Source organism: Strigops habroptila, chromosome 2 (assembly GCF_004027225.2).
Source record: "Strigops habroptila isolate Jane chromosome 2, bStrHab1.2.pri, whole genome shotgun sequence".
Lineage (NCBI taxonomy): Eukaryota > Metazoa > Chordata > Aves > Psittaciformes > Psittacidae > Strigops > Strigops habroptila.
In genome coordinates, this window is record NC_044278.2 from 36,028,076 (window position 1) to 36,045,675 (window position 17,600).

The 17,600-nt window shown below is 44.0% G+C and overlaps 1 protein-coding gene and 1 long non-coding RNA gene across 3 annotated transcripts in view; both read right to left on the minus strand.

Annotated features, from left to right (window-relative positions):
- USP9X (ubiquitin specific peptidase 9 X-linked) overlaps positions 1-7,794 on the minus strand; it is a 104,561-nt gene extending 96,767 nt beyond the window's left edge. For both annotated transcript variants that reach the window (XM_030477087.1, XM_030477086.1), the window contains exon 1: positions 6,779-7,794. The gene's annotated coding sequence lies outside the window, so the exon portion shown is untranslated. The remainder of the gene's footprint in view (positions 1-6,778) is intronic.
- Positions 7,795-9,249: 1,455 nt separating this feature from the next.
- LOC115604207 overlaps positions 9,250-17,600 on the minus strand; it is a 53,486-nt gene continuing 45,135 nt past the window's right edge. The window contains exon 6 of the long non-coding RNA XR_003990153.2: positions 9,250-14,289. This is a non-coding gene — a long non-coding RNA (uncharacterized LOC115604207). The remainder of the gene's footprint in view (positions 14,290-17,600) is intronic.

Sequence of the window (17,600 nt, forward strand, 5' to 3'; positions counted from 1 at the left end):
CAACCACAGCAATCTGGCCAAACTGCTACAAGAAAAAGAACAGTAAAAATCTTCAGGCAACCTGGAGGTTATCTTCCTGTCTAATTACCAGAACTATCATGAAGAAACTCTGACACAGCAAGAGAGCTATAAAGCACTTAAGAAATTTGACATTACTACCTCACCAAGGGAAAAAAAGTCAGTACATCAACTCAGAAAAACGTTCCATTGCATGAATGTGTGCGCTCATGTGTCTGTGTGCGTGTGTGTTTATATACACACACAATTAAAAACAGTCAGAAAAAGCACCTGGGATTTTAAGGTCCCACTGTGATTAATAAAGCACTGTCTGACAGACTGGTCAAGGCATATGGAGGGCTGTACAAAACTGGAGTCTGAAACTGCAGAACAAGTCACTGGAGTTTCCACCTTCAATGTCCAGAGAATTCATGTAACAATTTAAAAAAATAAAAGAAAATCTAAAGGATTCAGGAAAATGCATTAAAAGGGAACATCAAAAATACCCAAACAATTAACATTTTATTTCTAAATTAGAAACATATAAAGTCTAATACGTAATATAGTTTGAACTATAATTTAAGCTTTTGGCTTATCGAAATTTTGGTCTTTCACCAACCTACTCACCTAAAAATTAAGCAAAGCAGATCCACCTTTCTTATTTAACCTACAAGTTCATCAACTTGTTCTGTTGAAACTTCTTCAGAAACACACTGAAGTACTTCATCGCTAAGACAGCAGAAAAACTGAACACCAAAGATGCAAGGCTCATTTACTGAGATGACAGTAGATTTTGACAACAATGTTCATTTTCATCTTGTATTAGAAAAGTAAGAGACTTTTCTTTTCCTCACTATCAATTTTCATTTCTGGACAAGAAAACTGAAATTCCACCCACAACCAACACAGACCTGTCACCACTATCCCACACCACAGTGCTAGCAAGGACACTCCCCTCCAACCAAAAAAGCCTGTCTGGTAACAGAGAGATCCTACGTGGCACACATCACCGTTTTTTCTTTACTGAACAAGTTCCTAAACAATCTCCTTTCACCATTTCCGAGCACGATACCCAAGACTACCCAAACACAAAACACCACCTTCTCCTCTTCCCATACCTAGTCCCGCTGAAGCTAGAGAAAAGGTTAAGCAGCATTGAAGTGACCTAAGGATTGAAGTCTATGGAATTTATAGTGTACATTTTTGTGTCATTCCATGTTACCATTCAGCTGCTACAAAAAAGTGTTACTTGTCTTAAACAAAGGCTCTTCTAGGCACAATTTTCTATTACTTAAGTTTAGGTTAGTTTACATGAAAACTTCATGAAACGTTAGTCTTGAATTCCCTCCATGTACTTCTCATTATTTCGAAGCACACATTTGAACACTTCTGTTAAATAAAAATACTGGGAAAGTTTTTTACAATCTATAGCAGGGAGGAGAAGAGGACACGAGCAAACATTAAGGAGTCACATGTTTGTGTCTTGTCTTCTACGAAAATAATTGGAAAAAAGGTTTCTTCTGTGAGAAGTAGTACAAATGTACATCTTAAGGGAATTCCACATTGCATCATTCCTTACTTATGAGTGAAATCATGGCTAAACACTAACTACTAAACAATACAATTTGCTAAGATGCCCATGCAAAGATCTATATGCAAGAAAAACACATTTTTCTGTTGCCAGTTACATGTATAACTAAATCACAGAAAAGGGTTACATTCTGGTTTTGTAAGCAGATCAAGGATGCTACAAATAAAAGTTTCCCTTGATGACACTCCTGATAGCTATCCACTACTTCTAAAGCAGGCTTCATTTTAACTTCATGAAAAAGGTTCAATATACTAGCATTCAAAACATAACTAGATTTTAAATCTACATCCCATGGATCTCTTTTGAAGCTGTACTAACACAAAGAGGTTAAACAAAAGCAAGTAACCATTCTCACAGTTAATACTAACTAATCCTTTAAGAAAACCATACATCAGTAATGTTTACATTAGAAAGCAGCCTGTGAACATACCTGTATCCAAATGGCGTTTATTTTCAGCATTTTAATTTTTATTTGAATACACGTCAACAGCTGGCAACCAAAAAGCTTTGATATCAAGCAGACTGAATTCAACTGTCAAAATAAAATGAGCAACTAATGGCTTCTTATAAAATTAAGTGAGTATCAAAAAGTTCACAACAGAAAATGCAAGAGGAACCGGCTATGCTGTTAAGCTCCTTTAAGGAGAAGGGAAAAAACAGCAAAAAGATTTTACATTAAGTCACAAGTGGCCACTTTAAGACCTTATCTCCCTTACTCCTCTCCTCTGCTGTGGGGAAAGCTCTTAACAGCTCCCCTGTAACCTTACCAACACTCAGTATTTTACATGGTTTTACCAAACCAGATCTACAGAAAGTGCTCAAAGCACCAATGGGCTCAAGTGGACACTGTAATGTCTCAGAAATGCAGTAGCTGACATTTTGAGGATGTCAAGTCACAACAGAACGGCTTTCTGCCACTGCCTATCTATTCAAGACTCTGAACAAGAAGATCTAAGTCAAAACACGGTTCTGTCACAAAGTACAGAGGGAACCTCTGCAAACAATATTCTCAAATCATGCTACAACCTTAAGTGTAACAGAGACAGCCAATACAACATAACTGTTTTAAAAAGATACCTCAACTCATTATAAAACTAATTCTTTGTAAGAGCAGGAGAACTTTAACATCACTGCCTTTTTCTAACACACGAATCCAAAGTAGCTCAAACTTTACAGGTAGAAAAAAAATCAAGTCTTACTGCACACAATCACATACTTATGAAAGACCCCCTTTGCATCCCTCACCTCTGCCATGGAAAGAGTGTTTCTTTTAACTACTATTCTGCAATACAAAGGTTTACCAAAGTGCTCTTCCTAAACATAACCAACTGCTTGGCAAGACAACTAGGCAACTGACATTCATCACTACTCGACACTGCAGAGTTAAGAACCTCGTAAGAAAAATGGAACAAAATGACTGTGGTATGGCAGGACAAGTATAGCAGTACGGTACAGCTTAATTCTTCATTCTTTTCTTCATTAGGTTTGTGTCAAGGACAGTATGCATAACAAAACTCAGTTATGTAAAAAAAAAAAGAAAAAAGTGTATTTCTATACCATAAACATCATGTATGACGTAAGACAATGCTACAGCAAGTGCACACAGCATTGCTACCTTTGCAAAGGCAAGGTACTACAACAAAGGACCGACATTATCAACCCGTGTTCTCAAAAACTTATCCTCGAGTACAGCTTGAGACTTTTAAAAAAGGGTGATATGGATAATAAAACTGGATGCAACTACAAAGAGTTTCAAGAAGAGACACATCCATGTCAAAAGAAAAACTTAAGAGACCAGGAACAAGAGAAACCATGTCCCCATGTTCAGATTAATACTAATGATAACATCCAGAAAACAATTTTCTAAAGGACACAAAAGCTTTCACATGTATAGCTTTTCAAGTGAACAGAAAAAACACCAAAGTTTCTTACATCTTCAGACAACCACCTGACATTGGTCTCTGCAAGTGCTGGATAAGCAAGACTACTGGTTCAATTAAACAATATTTATGATTACAAGAAAAAAAAAATAAAGTTTAGTAGTTTTGGGGGCTTTAGCTTGTTAAAAAAAGAAATATTAATAAATCATGCTTTAAGTGAAAAACAGTAAGGGACACTTGATTTATATACTTCACAAATGAGGCTATCCTATTCAGGATGTTTTCAAAATACACCTACAGCTTTTAGATCTCTTAGGATATATAAAACAGTATTTCTGGGATAAATAAATGTATGTACACATACACACACACACGCAGAGAACTGGCTCACACAAAAGTGCTTGCCATTCAAATACCTGAAATAAGTTCTCAACTTATTTCTAAACTGGAGCAGGAAGGACAGAAATACTTCCATGGAACTTTATGTATCTTCAGTACAGACCTGGCAGAAACATAACTTTAAAGCCATTTAAAAGTAAGGTGTTCGAACTAGTAAGTAACTGAATTCCTATCCATTTTTACCCAAAGTTGTATTCATACTGTGAAATCCTAAACTAATTTCAATTTTTAATGTAAGATGTCTTAGAACAAAGGGTACATGTCTTAGATGTCTTAGAACATGTACCTTTACTTTCTTCAAAGTCTGATGTCTGTTAAATAGACACTAATCCACTATTTTTGTTTACCCTGAGTCTCGCTTGTAAGAATTCCAGAATATTAATAAAACGCACAAACCTAAAAGTGTGTGTTTAGAACAGAGAGTATCTGCAGTTGTCTATTTCTGAGTACAAATGCACCACAATGTGGGAAATGTTTATCTAGGTTTATGTAAGACAATATTCCACAGATACAGAAAGAGTAAACAGTTTTGCTGCCACTATCCTCATGATTACCACCTCCAGATGTAGTCTTCCTGTCATTTCAATGGGCAGAATTATTGCCACGAGGGCAAATTCTGCAAGATATGAAGCAGCAGCCTGGAAAGATTAAGACAGGAGCTACCCAAAAGAAGTCCCATTAAGAAAATCTACATGCAAGAAAAGTATAAAATATATTGGAGAGAAGGAAAAAGTTGCTGTGATACAATCTTACACTTATTTTTTACATAGATTCCTCTCCCCATCTCCCCACCCCCCGAAAAAAACCCCATGCTGATACTTGAGTTTCTTCCACTGCAGCTTTATGATTGTTTATGTTTTTCACTCAAAGCTACCACTAAGCATCACCGTTGTCCAGGGTATTGCAACAGAATAATCCATACATGTATTTTACGTGCTTCCCCAAAATTCTTAATATTAGCCACTGTACTTTGTTGGTTCAAAGAATAAATGTTACTTCAACTGAAAGAATCAAAAGCATTTAAAAAAAAAAAAAAAAAGAAAAACAACCCCAACAAAAAACAACAAACAAACACCCCAACACGCTCATGTACGACTTAAGTTTTGCTGAAATAAATATGTTACTTGCTCAGGAACATTTACAGTGGGAAGTTCTGCCAATACTTCAAAGTAAAACTGAAATATCAAGAATAAAGTTAGCTATCTACAGATTTTAGTCACCCCTAAATCCTTCTTACTAGAGACACCCTTTCAATTCCATAATCAATAAAGGCCAATCCTCCAAATACCCTTCCTAAACATAGTAATTTTAATATCTATTTGTCAGGCATTTGAGGAGCCTCATGAAAAAACGCAGGTTACCTAGTCCTTCTGTCATAACAAGTGTTGCCACGAGTATACTTAATGCTGCATATTAACATCTAAATTCAACAACTTTTTAAGAATACGGGCCCCAGTTCTGCAACTAGGTCAGCAAAAGTGGGCCTTGTGCTAGCTCTGAGCCTGTGACTTCAGAGGGTCTCCTCTGGGCTGATACAAACGTCCAGTGACTTGAATACAACGGCAGAACTGTGAATATAAATCAACTTGTACAGACAACATGAAGACAGCCGACAGACACTGTACGTCTACAGTGAGCCAGAGTCCTTTGAACATTTAATTAGAACAATTCTTTCCTGAAAGATTTTTCCCCCTGTACAGCTGTGTCTTGTGTGTTATTGCACATCTTCAAAATACTTAACTGGACTTCAATGGAGAAACCTGAAAATAAAATATGGCATCTTAAAAACCACCTCAACGTTTTTAGATGTTTCTTTGAGTACAAAATCATCACTTAAGCACAGAATAATTTTCAAATGCTGTTCTCTCTGCATATAAACAATGCCACACAAAGTGGGCTAGCACACATTCATAGCGATTTCCAACACTAAAAAAATCCCAACAACCCACCCAACTGCTGAAATCCCTCCGTTTTCTTGAGAACAGTAATGAGAGAATAACCGTGGCCAAACTGCATGCAACTACTCCTCTCTTCCTGCCGCACACCTCGGACAAGGGGAGAGAGTTATATTGCCTAAAATAAATCGCAACAAACAAGCCCCAAGACATAACTTCGAGAACATACATCAGGGTGAACTAGAGGAAGAAGATGCAAAAAGCCACGAACGCTTTTTGTGCATCGAAATAGGGCTGCTGGAAGCCGAGACTAGAGGAGTGGCCTACGTGTTAATAATGTTTACAGCGGGCGTGAACGAGCTGGTACTGGTGCTTTTCATTGAGACTGTAGGAAAAGCGCCTCGGCAGGGCCTTATTTCCAGGCGCCGCCCGGGCCTACACGGCTCCAATCACTCCACCTCAGTAATGGCGTTCGGTGCGAAAGGAAGGGAGAACCAAGGGAGGCAAAGCTGGGTGCAGTGCTGCGGGGAGCCACCGGGCCCTCCTCGCCCGACAGCACCGGGGGGAGATGGCGGGAGGGGCCGCCCGGCGCCTGGCAGAGCCCCCCGAGGGGCGGCGGAGCACTTCCACCCGCCGGCAGCCGGGAGAGGATGAGGAGCCGTCAGCCATTTTCCCTTGCCCTCCAAAACACCAGCGATGCAGGGCCACACGCCGGGGGCTGCAAAGGAGGCGCTGCCGCCGCCACCCTCCGCTCATTACCCTCACATCCCCCCGGCCCCCGCTCCCCGCCCCGCGGGGCCCGACTCGCCCCCTCCTCCCCGCCGCACCCCGTCGTCCCGCACCCCGACCCGGGGAGCCCCATCCCCGGGGAGCGCCTCCGTCCGTTCCGTTCGGCGGCGGCCGCCGGCTGCAGCACCAACAGCTGCCCCCGCGCAGCCGCTTCGCTTCGCCGCGTCCCGGCCTCGGCCCCGACTCCGGCCCCCAGCCCCGCCCGGGCACGGCGCTCCGCCACTCACCCCCACACGGCTTCCCCTCGTCCCGCGGCTGCTGCTGCGACGGCCCGGTGCCCTCCTTGGTGCTGCCGAAGGAGCGCGGCCGGGGACTGCCTCATCCCAGGCGGCCAGCAGGGCAGAGTCTCATGCCAGGCCCCGCGATCCCGGGCGTGCAGCTGGCTGACGGAGGGGGCGGCTCCGCTTCCCCGGTTCCCCCCACACACACACCCCAGGCAGACGCCGTGTACTGCGACGGGAAGCGGGAGGGCGAAGCTTCCAACGCTGCCCGCGCTTCAGATCCCGGACCCGGCCGCTTCGCTCTCTCCGGCGCCGGCGGCACCGCCGGGGCGTTTTTCCTGCGTCACCAGCTCCTGCCCGGCGGCCCTGGGCTTCGGCTCCGGCTGGGGCTTGGCCGGGGCCTGCGCGCTCCGCTCCGCCCCGTCCACGGACCGGGGCGCACGTGGGGGAGGGGGCGCACACGCACCGCGCTCCTCTCGCCGGGGCCCGGAGCTCGGCTGGGCGGCAACGTCCGCGGCGCGCGGGGGCAGGCAGGCAGGCAGGAAGGAAGGTGGCAGCGGAGGGGCCGGCCCGGGCGGCTGGAGCGCTGTGCGCTGACGGCTCCGTGCGTGCGGGAGGGGGAGGGGAAGGTGGAGGTGGGGAGAAGGAAGGAGGGAGCGAGGCGAGACGCGGCGGCGGCGGCTTCCTCGCGTTCCCGGCGGCGGCAGCGCACCTCCGTCTAGCGGGGCCCCGGGAAAGATGGCGGCCCCGGCAGAGCCTTCCGCGTCCGGCTCGCGCTGCAAGGCCCCGACCTAACGCAGCGGCGGCAGCGGCCCCGCCACCCAAACGGCGTGACGCGCTCCCCGCCCCCGTCGCTCTCCCCCACCCCCTCCGGGGCTGTCACTCACGCCGCAGCGGCGAGGCCCAGGCCGCGGCCCGCCTGCCCCTCGGCCCCCCCACCCCTACGTGTGCGGCGACGGAGGGAGGGAGGGAGGGAGCGTGCGTGCGCGAGAGGAAAGCGGCGGGGGGCGGAGAGGGAACGGCTAACGGCGGCGGTGGCTCGTGCGCGCGCGCGGTCGCTTCACGGCGCCTGGGCTCGAGCGGGTTCCATTGTGACCCGCCAGGCGAACCGCGCGGAGGGCCCGGATAATGACGTCAGCGCGGCCGCTGCCGTCTAGGCCCGGCTTTCCCGTGCGCTGCCGCCGTGCTGGGCCCCGCCGGGGCGGGGGGCGGTAGCTCGGGCTGCCCTGCCAGCGCGTTCTCTTCGGCCTGGCGGCGGCGGGCGGTGCCGCTCCGCCCTCGGGTCGCCGTGCGGCAGAACGGGCGGACAAAGCCGGGGCGGGGGGGACAGAGGCGCACTGGCTGCTGGTCACGGCGTGGCGTGGCGTGGCGGCGCGGCGCGGCGCGCCGCGGCTTGTCTGCTCATCGCCCCGGGCCAGGAACACCCTGGGCAAGCGCGAGGAGAGGCGGGGTTGCCCGGTCCCTGCAGCGGTCAGGTCCACTACGGCTGGGCCTTCCCTAGGGCTTCACCTCTCTCCAGGCCGCGGGCCCAAAGTTTGGCAGCGGGCTTTGGGCAGGGCCTCGGGTTGATGGGGGTGCAGGCAGGGGTGTCTTCATTCCCCAGCGAAACACTGCCTCCTTCTAAGCAGACACCTGGTTAAAGGGGACCAGTGTTGCACAAATCAGATAGATCGTTTGTTGCTCTTTTTTGTTGGCTTTGATATGTACATGACTGCCTTAGAGCATGATGTGTCCGAAGTCTCTTGAAGGGGGCCTACAAGGATGCTGGAGAGGGCCTGTTTGTCAGGGGCTCTAGCAGTAGAGCAAGGGGTAAAGGGTTTAAACTGAAACAGGAGATTTAGGTTAGGTATAAGGAAGAAGTTCTTTACTGTGAGGGTGGTGAGGCACTGGAACAGGTTGCCCAAGGAAGTTGCGAATGCCCCATCCCTGGCAGTGTTCAAGGCCAAGTGGGACGGGGCCTTGAGCAACCTGCTTTAGTGGAAAGTGTCCCTGCCCGTGGCAGGGGGGTTGGAACTATGCGATCTCTAAGGTCCCTTCTAACCCAAACCATTCTATGAAGTCAGTAGAACCCCAGTGCATGTAGATGCTTTGTCTAGCAATCCAGGAGACTTTAAACCTGGCTTTAAAACCGGGGGGGAGGGACAGGCGGGGGGAAGGGGGGAAATGGGAAAGCATGCCTTGTGGAAGGACGGAAATTTGGCAGATGTGGGGAACTTGGTCTAGGAGATTACCTGAAATGGTGCTTAAGGTTTGGTTTTGTGAGTCTGTATTACAAGGTTAAAGTCTCATTTTAATAACATCATTGAAGAATTTCAGAGCAGGAAGTGAAAAATACGGTATCCAGACAAGAACACAGGAGGGATTTGGGTTGCATGGGTTGGAATTTGCTCAAGAGGCTGGGGCTAACAGCCTTAGCTCTTGTGCAAAATGTTTATCTTTTGGACCACGCAGTGACAAAGACTAAAATACCGGTTGCTCATTGCAGGAGCTGTGGGTGGGTGTTTTTCTGTAAAAAGCTAGAGATCCAAACCAAGTGGTGATATCTGCCGTTATTTCCTATTTTAACAAAGTTAGAGTTAGTCCTTTTTTTGCTAATCACTAGGTTGTATTATTTGGGAAGGGAGTCTGAAGTACATCTCAATTGCATTAACCACTCGCTAAACAAAATAAAGGATGCAGCTGCTTCATTACTGTACCAATGCAACAATTTGTTTACTGAAAGAATAGTTTTACATGCATTTTCTTCACCAACAGTAAAAACAAGCCATAACTATGGTGAAAAGCTGTGTAAGCCTGTTCATGTTTGGGTTAGAAGTCTGTGTAAGAGAAAGAACAGCCCTGTTATCTCAGTGATTTTCATGCCTCCAAGCGTGTTACTGTGGCCTCTTTTTTCTTTGTCCCTTATGAATTACTTTGGGCTTTTCCTTCTACTTCAAATTTATCCATTTGTTTCTCCTGGGAAAGCATTTAAAATCACTGCACCTATAACATGTTTAACTTCCCTTGCCTGCCACAGTATTCTCCTTCAAGCTCGTCACTCTTTATGATGGCTTACAGGGGCACAACGGCAGCTCGGACTATTGTAGTTGTGTACTTTTTGACACTTCTTGCCCTTAAAAATAAACTGCTGTGTTTACTGATGGTCATTTCTTTTTATTGTTCAGTAGACCCCTCTTTTAATGACAAGCCAAATACCGTGTTCCTTCCAACTGCAGTGGCTTTTTTTGGCAGAGCTGAACAGTAACACTTCAGTGCATTTTTATAATGTGGGCAATTGTCCACCAAGAAACTCGGTGCCAGTTCACATAAAAGTCAACAACAAAAAAAAAAGATACGAATAATACTTGTGGAAACAGTACTGGTACAACTTGTAGCAAGTATTCCCTCTTGTGAAGAAGGGTTCCTTCAGCCAAGAGAGCGTAGAAACTCTGAGTAATTTAATTGAAACCTTAGGTTTGGAACAAACTGATTCCTCTTCAGCTTTCCAGCACCTTTGGTAGTACTCTTGTGATTTTAGATTGTACTTCATGTAACATTCATGGAAGCATAGCAAGATACAAGAGAAATTTTGCACTTGTGTGGGGAAAATAAATACATTACTTCGTGTTTATTCTCTGACTTTTGTATTTGATCTCCTTTCTGTTTTAAAAGTATAATCTGAAGTGCTTCAACAGACCTGCAGTTGCCTGTGGCCGTGCTAATCAAAGGTCACGATAGGCTGAAGTCGACAGCTATTTATGGCACTAAATAAAAGAAGATATTGGGACAGCAGTGGCACTTTGTGGTTACTGAAGAAGCAGACTGCACACCACACTTCCGACTAGGGAATTCTTCCTGCTCCCCAAACAAAAATCTATGCCTCTTGGGCTTCCAGAGTTTTCTAGGGACATTGCTGTGGCTCATCTTGGATGACACTGCTTTGCTTTTGGAAAATATTGACACTTCCCCCCCACCCCAGTACTGCAAGTAGATGTTACCGGTTTATCTTGTTGCAGCAACTATGGAAACAAAAGGATATGAGTGAGATAAATTGCTGATTAAAGAGTATCCATAGTATGAAGACAGAAGTCAGTAGGCACTCAAAAAACTCATTAATTGTTCTAAAATAAGCATCCACACAGAGAACTATGACAGACTAATTTATTCCTCGGTAGTCCTTCCAGCTAATTCCTCTCTGTTCACAACCGTTGGTATGATTAGAAATGCTTTTGCAACATTTTTAATTCAGTGCGAAAACATGGGGAAAGGAAGCGTTTCCCTGCAGGCTTCCCAGCTCTCGCACCACAGTCAGCCTGTCAAACAAAAAGTGAAACCAGCTGCAACCTGGCTGGTTGCATTGTTCATTGACTAACCCAAAAGAAATGAAATGTGAATCATTTTGGTGAGGGAATGATTCAGAATTTAGAAAATCTCCACTGTTAATAGATATGTTTATCCCCACTTCTCAAAGTCTGATTGACATCGCACTGATCCATAGACAGAAATGAAACTTAGAATGTTGCTGAAGCAGGGTAATGCTATGGAGCTTTGCAACTGGGTAGTATAAAAGAGCAGCAACAGAAAAGAGAAAGCAGAATTTTACCCCAGACCCATGAAAGATCATTTTTTTTGCCCTTCCGGTTCAGCCCCTTGGGTGCGGTATTATGTGGTACCTACCAACTCTCAGAAAACAGAACAGGCAGCGTAGCAGATAAGGAAAGTATCTTTTAAAAAGAAAATAAAATGCTGCTTGAAAATCAAATAAGCTACGCCTGAACATTAAGATTTGTTTCATGGGATCACATCAAGCATAAATGTTGCAATGTTTTCAGTATTTTTGGGCCCGCTCCAGTAAATCACTTAAGCACATGAGTAGTAGTGCTCTTGGTTTACATAATCTTTCATTGACTTATTTAAGCCTGCATGTGCCAGTAAGGAAAAGAGTACTTTGCGCTTGCCCGAGTCTTTAGTTTATGCAGTGTATATTTTGGATAGTATTTTGGCAATAATGGTGAGTGGTGTATGTCTCTTTGTACAGCATCGAATCTTAGGATGTCATCCCTTTCAGAAAAGAACTGTCTTTCACAGTTGTCATTTCTAATGTAAAGCATAATTACATCATAGTGGTCACAGAACATTACATTGATGATTAAATGATATTTTCATACTGGGAACAATAACAAGTCCCAAATACAACACATAGTGTCTGATATTGTCACTCTCACACTCAGTGCACATGGTGGTGGTTACTATTGATTGGGTAAGGCATGACAAAAACGAAAAACAATTCCAGAGGTGTTTCCCATAGGAAATTTGTTTCATCAGAGCACCCCAGGGACCAGCTTTTCCCCTGGGCCCAGGAGCACTGGGGGCTCCCCAGGGCATCCAAGTAGGACCTGGCAGCTCTAGCCCATCCCACTGCCCCAGCCAGGAGCAGCCAGGGCAACAGGGGCAGCCCCAGCCCAAGGCATTGGGCACCTCTATGCTTGGCTAGGCTGAAATGGGGTCTTGGGCAGGGGTGTGGGGAGGCCCCAGCCAAGGCTGCTTTGGGGCGCTGTTAATGCCCTCAGGGCCCTGATTCATATATATTTTCTAACCAACATGGCAGGAGATTAGTGTATCTGATGGGAAAATGTCAAGCAGGTCAGTGAGAACTTTGCCCTCTGTATCCCTAAACTGATAAGGAAAACCCAATAAAGTTATTCCAATAACAAATAATTAAGATGGGTTTAAAGTGTTTAGCATATAATTATTATATCTAGACACCATATATTTAGGCTTTTCTATATGGAACAAAACCAGAATCCAAATGCAGTAAATTAAAAAAATTAGCTATTGTGTATGTATTCCAAAACTCATATGTAATTTCTACCTTCCATACTATACTGAGTTAATAAACTTGGGATGGGAGGGGGAGGATGATGTCACCCTGAGGTATCAGACAGTACTTACTGTACATATAAATTAAGATTCAAAATTAGGAATAAAAACCCACATAGAAGTAATGTATCAAGAAGTTGGAGTGATGCTCTATCTCTTTTCTGTTACAAAAAAAGGTAGAGTGTAGGCATTCCATTTTAGTTTCTCCTGAGGTGGCTACTTCAATTACCATTCCTCGCATCAATATAAGGCTTCATAGTCATAACTTTCCATCTTTCCACTTTCGATTTCTGGTTGTGTGAAATGTTAACACTGTTGTTGGAGTGATCATGATGTCACTCTTCAAAGATTCATAGATGCAATCAAACCAAATTTGTACTCCATACTTAGAGGTACAAAAGAATGCACGCTTGGCTAGAAATCAACTTAGGAAGTTGGTAAGAAAAAGATTTTGTAGGGACCTGTGGTCTCTTACGTGGAAGAAGGAATGGTATCTGAGTAGGAGCAATTCTTAGGATAAGAAAAATATGGTATGGCATTTTCCTGTTATTCATTTAGTTGCTCAAATAAGGGTTAAATGATCAGGAAAACCAGAAATTCTTTATATATCTACCAAATGCTTAGAAGATATTGCAGAGACTGGTTGTGAAAATGTCTATTTACAGGCCCAAAAGTGCAGCTTGTCCATCTTTTGGAGAGGGAACAATTCAGAATACTTTATTTTTTCTGTCTGGTTTGTTCCTAGCTGAACTGTCCTCGAATAAACCATACACTGTCCATGTGAAAAGCTTCAGTCTCATAGAATTTGGACAAAGTTCAACAAATTCATTTGACAACCATATAGTCCTCTTCATCCACATGAACCTTGAAGAAGTCTGACTTCCTTCCAGCCTTAGGAGTAGAGTGAGGGAAGAAGGAAACTGTTCTTAAAACTTGTCAATGTTATTCCCAAGTGCGGTAGATGAGAATGTTGTTTAAAAAACTGCAAGAAATTCTGTAGATTTGTGAACTACTGCATTTCCTCAGTTTCTTCCTCCTCTTGCTAACAGTCTTCCTAAACTTTGTAGGAATTAACATCTCTTTGAAAGCCCTTTTCCCTCATTCAAAGTTTATTGAAATTAGTTGAAAGGCTGAAGGGGAACTAATAAGCAGACGGACAGTTACAGAATAGGATCATGTGAAACCGGTATCATTAAGAAACCATGAAAAGTTTCAAAACAGGGTAGTCTGGTAGCAGAAAGGTTACTACTGCAGTTTTGGAGTGGGGGGAAAGGAAAAAAAAGGTGAGCATAGAGAAAGGAACAATAGAAAAAGATTATTTAAGAGTAAATCACATGCTAACATGATTTGAACCAAAGTGCAGATCCATTTCAGATTTTGTATCAATAGTTTTGTCCGAGCTTTATAAAATAGCTTGTAAGAAAGCCATAAATCTAAAAATATGTACAGGAAGGAAATTTGTTATTTTGTAAAGCCAGTTTTCTTTTTCTTTCTTGGGATTGAAGGTTTTTTAATTTTTTTTCCAGTCTGAAGAGGATTTAACAGTGTAGCATGCAGAGTAGTAGGATTTTGGAACCTGTAGTAACATATTCGTCACTCCACTCTCTCCTTTTTTGCCAGAAGTTTTCTTCAGCTATCTGTATTTTATTGCCAGTTCCCTGCAAAAATAATTTCCATTGTCAGAAACTTCTATAAAAAAATCCTTTTTTCTCTTTTCATGAAATAGTGTAGTAAGCAAATGTCAGATTACATTGCTGATTTGTAAAGATTGAATTTTGGTAACTGCTATTATATTGCTGTTCCATTATCTCACTGTGACAGGTCACTTCAGAATACAATGCAGATTAACTTTATGCCGTGTTGTTGTATTTTATGTAGCCCTGTAGCCTTTCTGGGAGATTAAAAACACTAAAAATATGTTTGATAAATATGAAGTAGCTCATACTAGGACTTTTGAGGTAGTAGTGTTATTTTAGCTGGGAGGTTAGTAGTTGTAATAATGTTTGAACAATGGCACTGTCTTTGTAGCCAGAATAGTATAAGGCAATAAGCAAGCCAGAACTTGTAAGAAGAGGTAATATCTTTTATTAGATCTGAAAACAGACTTGTATGCATCAAAGCGTGTCTGTTTTTACTAGACATATCAGTTGGTCTATTGAAACAATATATAAGTAGATCCTTTATCATCCAGAGGCTATCTGCTTTTTCTCAGCACACTAATTCTTTTCCATGAATTTTTTTATCCCATTAATTTGGAAAGGTAAATATAATGCAGGATCTAAATGTATATAAGTAACATCAAGGGTCAAAATATAAAGTTTATGCTACAAACAAAAGTTTATTTCTATGTTTTGTCTTTTTTTGAATATTAAGCAAAACACACTTTAAAAGTCCAATTGGCTTGTCACTACTTCTATCTTTTGCACTGCTCTCAGTTTTACAAATTGAGACCAAATGGACAAATCTGATACCAACAAGTTACTTTTCTTTTTGAAATCTTAACTACTAGAATTCTGTAGTTCTTCTGCTTTTAAACTTATTACTGGTTATTTCCTAAGTTAAAATGAGAGTCAAGTTTCAGATCATAATGTCCCTTTAATTATTTGCCTTGTGTTTGTACTTTTTTATGCACATGTAGTAATACTGTATGTATTTAGGCGTACCTCTATACTTTTAAATCTTTAACAGAAAATACAAAACAAAACAAAATTGATCAAAAGAATGTATTTTAACTTCCCAGAGACAAAGTAGTTGCTCCTTTATTTTCTGAAATGACAGAAAAAATAATAAATCATCAATGTTTTGTGCTATTGTTCTTGGTATTTTTTTTTTCTTTTTTCTGAATAAGATTTTTAGTAGATGAACCAAAATGCCAGCAGTTCTTAAGGATTTTATTTTGTGACTATACATCATTACAAATACCAAAAGACTAATTCCTTACTCTGCTCAGGTGGAGAGTCCGACTGAAGTCCATGGATTAATGACATTAGTCGTATTCATTTCACTGAGCAATAGGAGACTTTGAAGTTTTCCTTGAACTTTAATTCAAGGAATGTTACAAGTATCAAAAACATATGGCTGAAAGACTGCGCTGAGTGCAGTTTAGCACAGATATAGCCCCTACTTAGTAGGCTAAATCCATCATAAGTCTCTCTCTATTTCAAAGGAGAATGAGGCTCCTAACATGTTAAACAATAGTCATTTCAGCTGGATGCATTTCACTGGGTTGTAACCACCTACAAATGGGGCAGCTTGTCGGATGTGGCTGCCTGGCATCCCTGGGCAGTCCATGGGGAAAGGCAGGCGCTCTCCAAGCATGACTCATTTCGCTCCACCACTGCCCTCTGGAGCTACTTTCCTTTCTCCCATAGCTGCAGAGAAAGTGCAGATGGCTACATAACTTTTAGCCTGCTAATGTTAGGTGATTTCAACAAGGGGGGCATCTGCCCAGAAGCAAGTTTTGCAGTTGTAAACAGGCTGAGCAAGGAGCCCTCTAACATGTAAGTGCCTGTGGTCAGGTTAAGGAGGAACCCTATACTGGGTTTGCGTGGCAAGGTTTTGGTGGTAGTGGAGACTACAGGGATGGCTTCTGTCAGAAGCTGCTGGAAGCTTTCGCTATGTCCAACAGAGCCAATGCTAGATGGATCCAATATGGATCCACCACTGGCCAAGGCTGAGCCCATCAGTGACGGTGGTAGTGCCTCTGGGATACCATAGTTAAGACGGAAGGGAAATAAACTGCACAAGAGCAACTGCAGCTGGAGAGAGGACAGGGAACATGTGAGAGCAACAGCCCTGCAGACACCCAGGTCAGTGAGGAAGGAGGGGAGGAGGTGCTCCAGGCACTGGAGCAGAGGTTCCCCTACAGCCCGTGATGCAGACCATGGTGAGGCAGGCTGTGCCCCTGCAGGCCACGAAGGACTCACACTGGAGCAGGAGGATGCCTGAAGGAGCCTGTGACCCCGTGGGAAGCCCATGCTGGAGCAGGCTCCTGGCAGGACTTGTGGACTCGTGGAGAGAGGAGCCCACGCCGGAGCAGGTTTGCTGCAGAACTGGTGACCCCATGGAAGGGACCCAGGCTGGAGCAGCCTGTTCCTGAAGGACGGCACCCCGTGAAAGGGATGAACCCATGCAGGAGCAGTTTCTGGAGGACTGCAGCTTGTGGGAAGGACTCACTTTGGAGTTCATGGAGGACTGTCTCCTGTGGGAGGGACCGCAAACTGAAGCAGGGGAAGAGTGTGAGGAGTCCTCCCCTGAGGAAGAAGGAGCGGCAGAGACAAGGTGTGGTGAACTGACCACAACCTGTGTCACTGGGGAGGAGGAGGAATTCAGGAGTTAAGTTAAGCCTGGGAAGAAGGGAGGGATGGGGGGAAGGTGTTTTTGAGATGTGGGTTTAGTTCTCATTACCCTACTCTGATTTAATTGGAAGTAAATTAAACCAATTTCCCCAAGTCAAGTCTGTTTTGCCTGTGACAGTAATTGCTGAGTGATGCCTCCTGGTCTTTATCTTGACCCACGAGCCTTTTGTTACATTTTCTCTCCTGTGTCCAGTTCAGGAAGGGAGAGTGATAGAGTGGCTTGTGGTGGGGAGGCAGTGACAGAGCAGCTTTTGGTGTGCACCTGGAGTCCAGCCAGGGTCAACCCACCACAGTTTCCCTTAGTCAGCATGCAGACAGCAAGTAGATTCCAAACTGCCCAGGCCAGAGGAAGAGAAATGTGCTACTCAGAGCATCTGAAGTATTCAGAGAGCAGATATAATGAGTAATTCATGTAGTGGGGTTGATGACAACCACTTATCTGTTTTACCAGACATAGATGAGGTGCCACAGCAGCTAATGAGAGAGAAAGATAGGGTGAGAAAAGAGATGTGATAATGGCAGTCTGAGCAGAAACAATTATTTCCAGAGAACGGTTTCTTTAACTTACCTTAAACAATGGGATACACTGTCCAAATATCACCTACACAGTA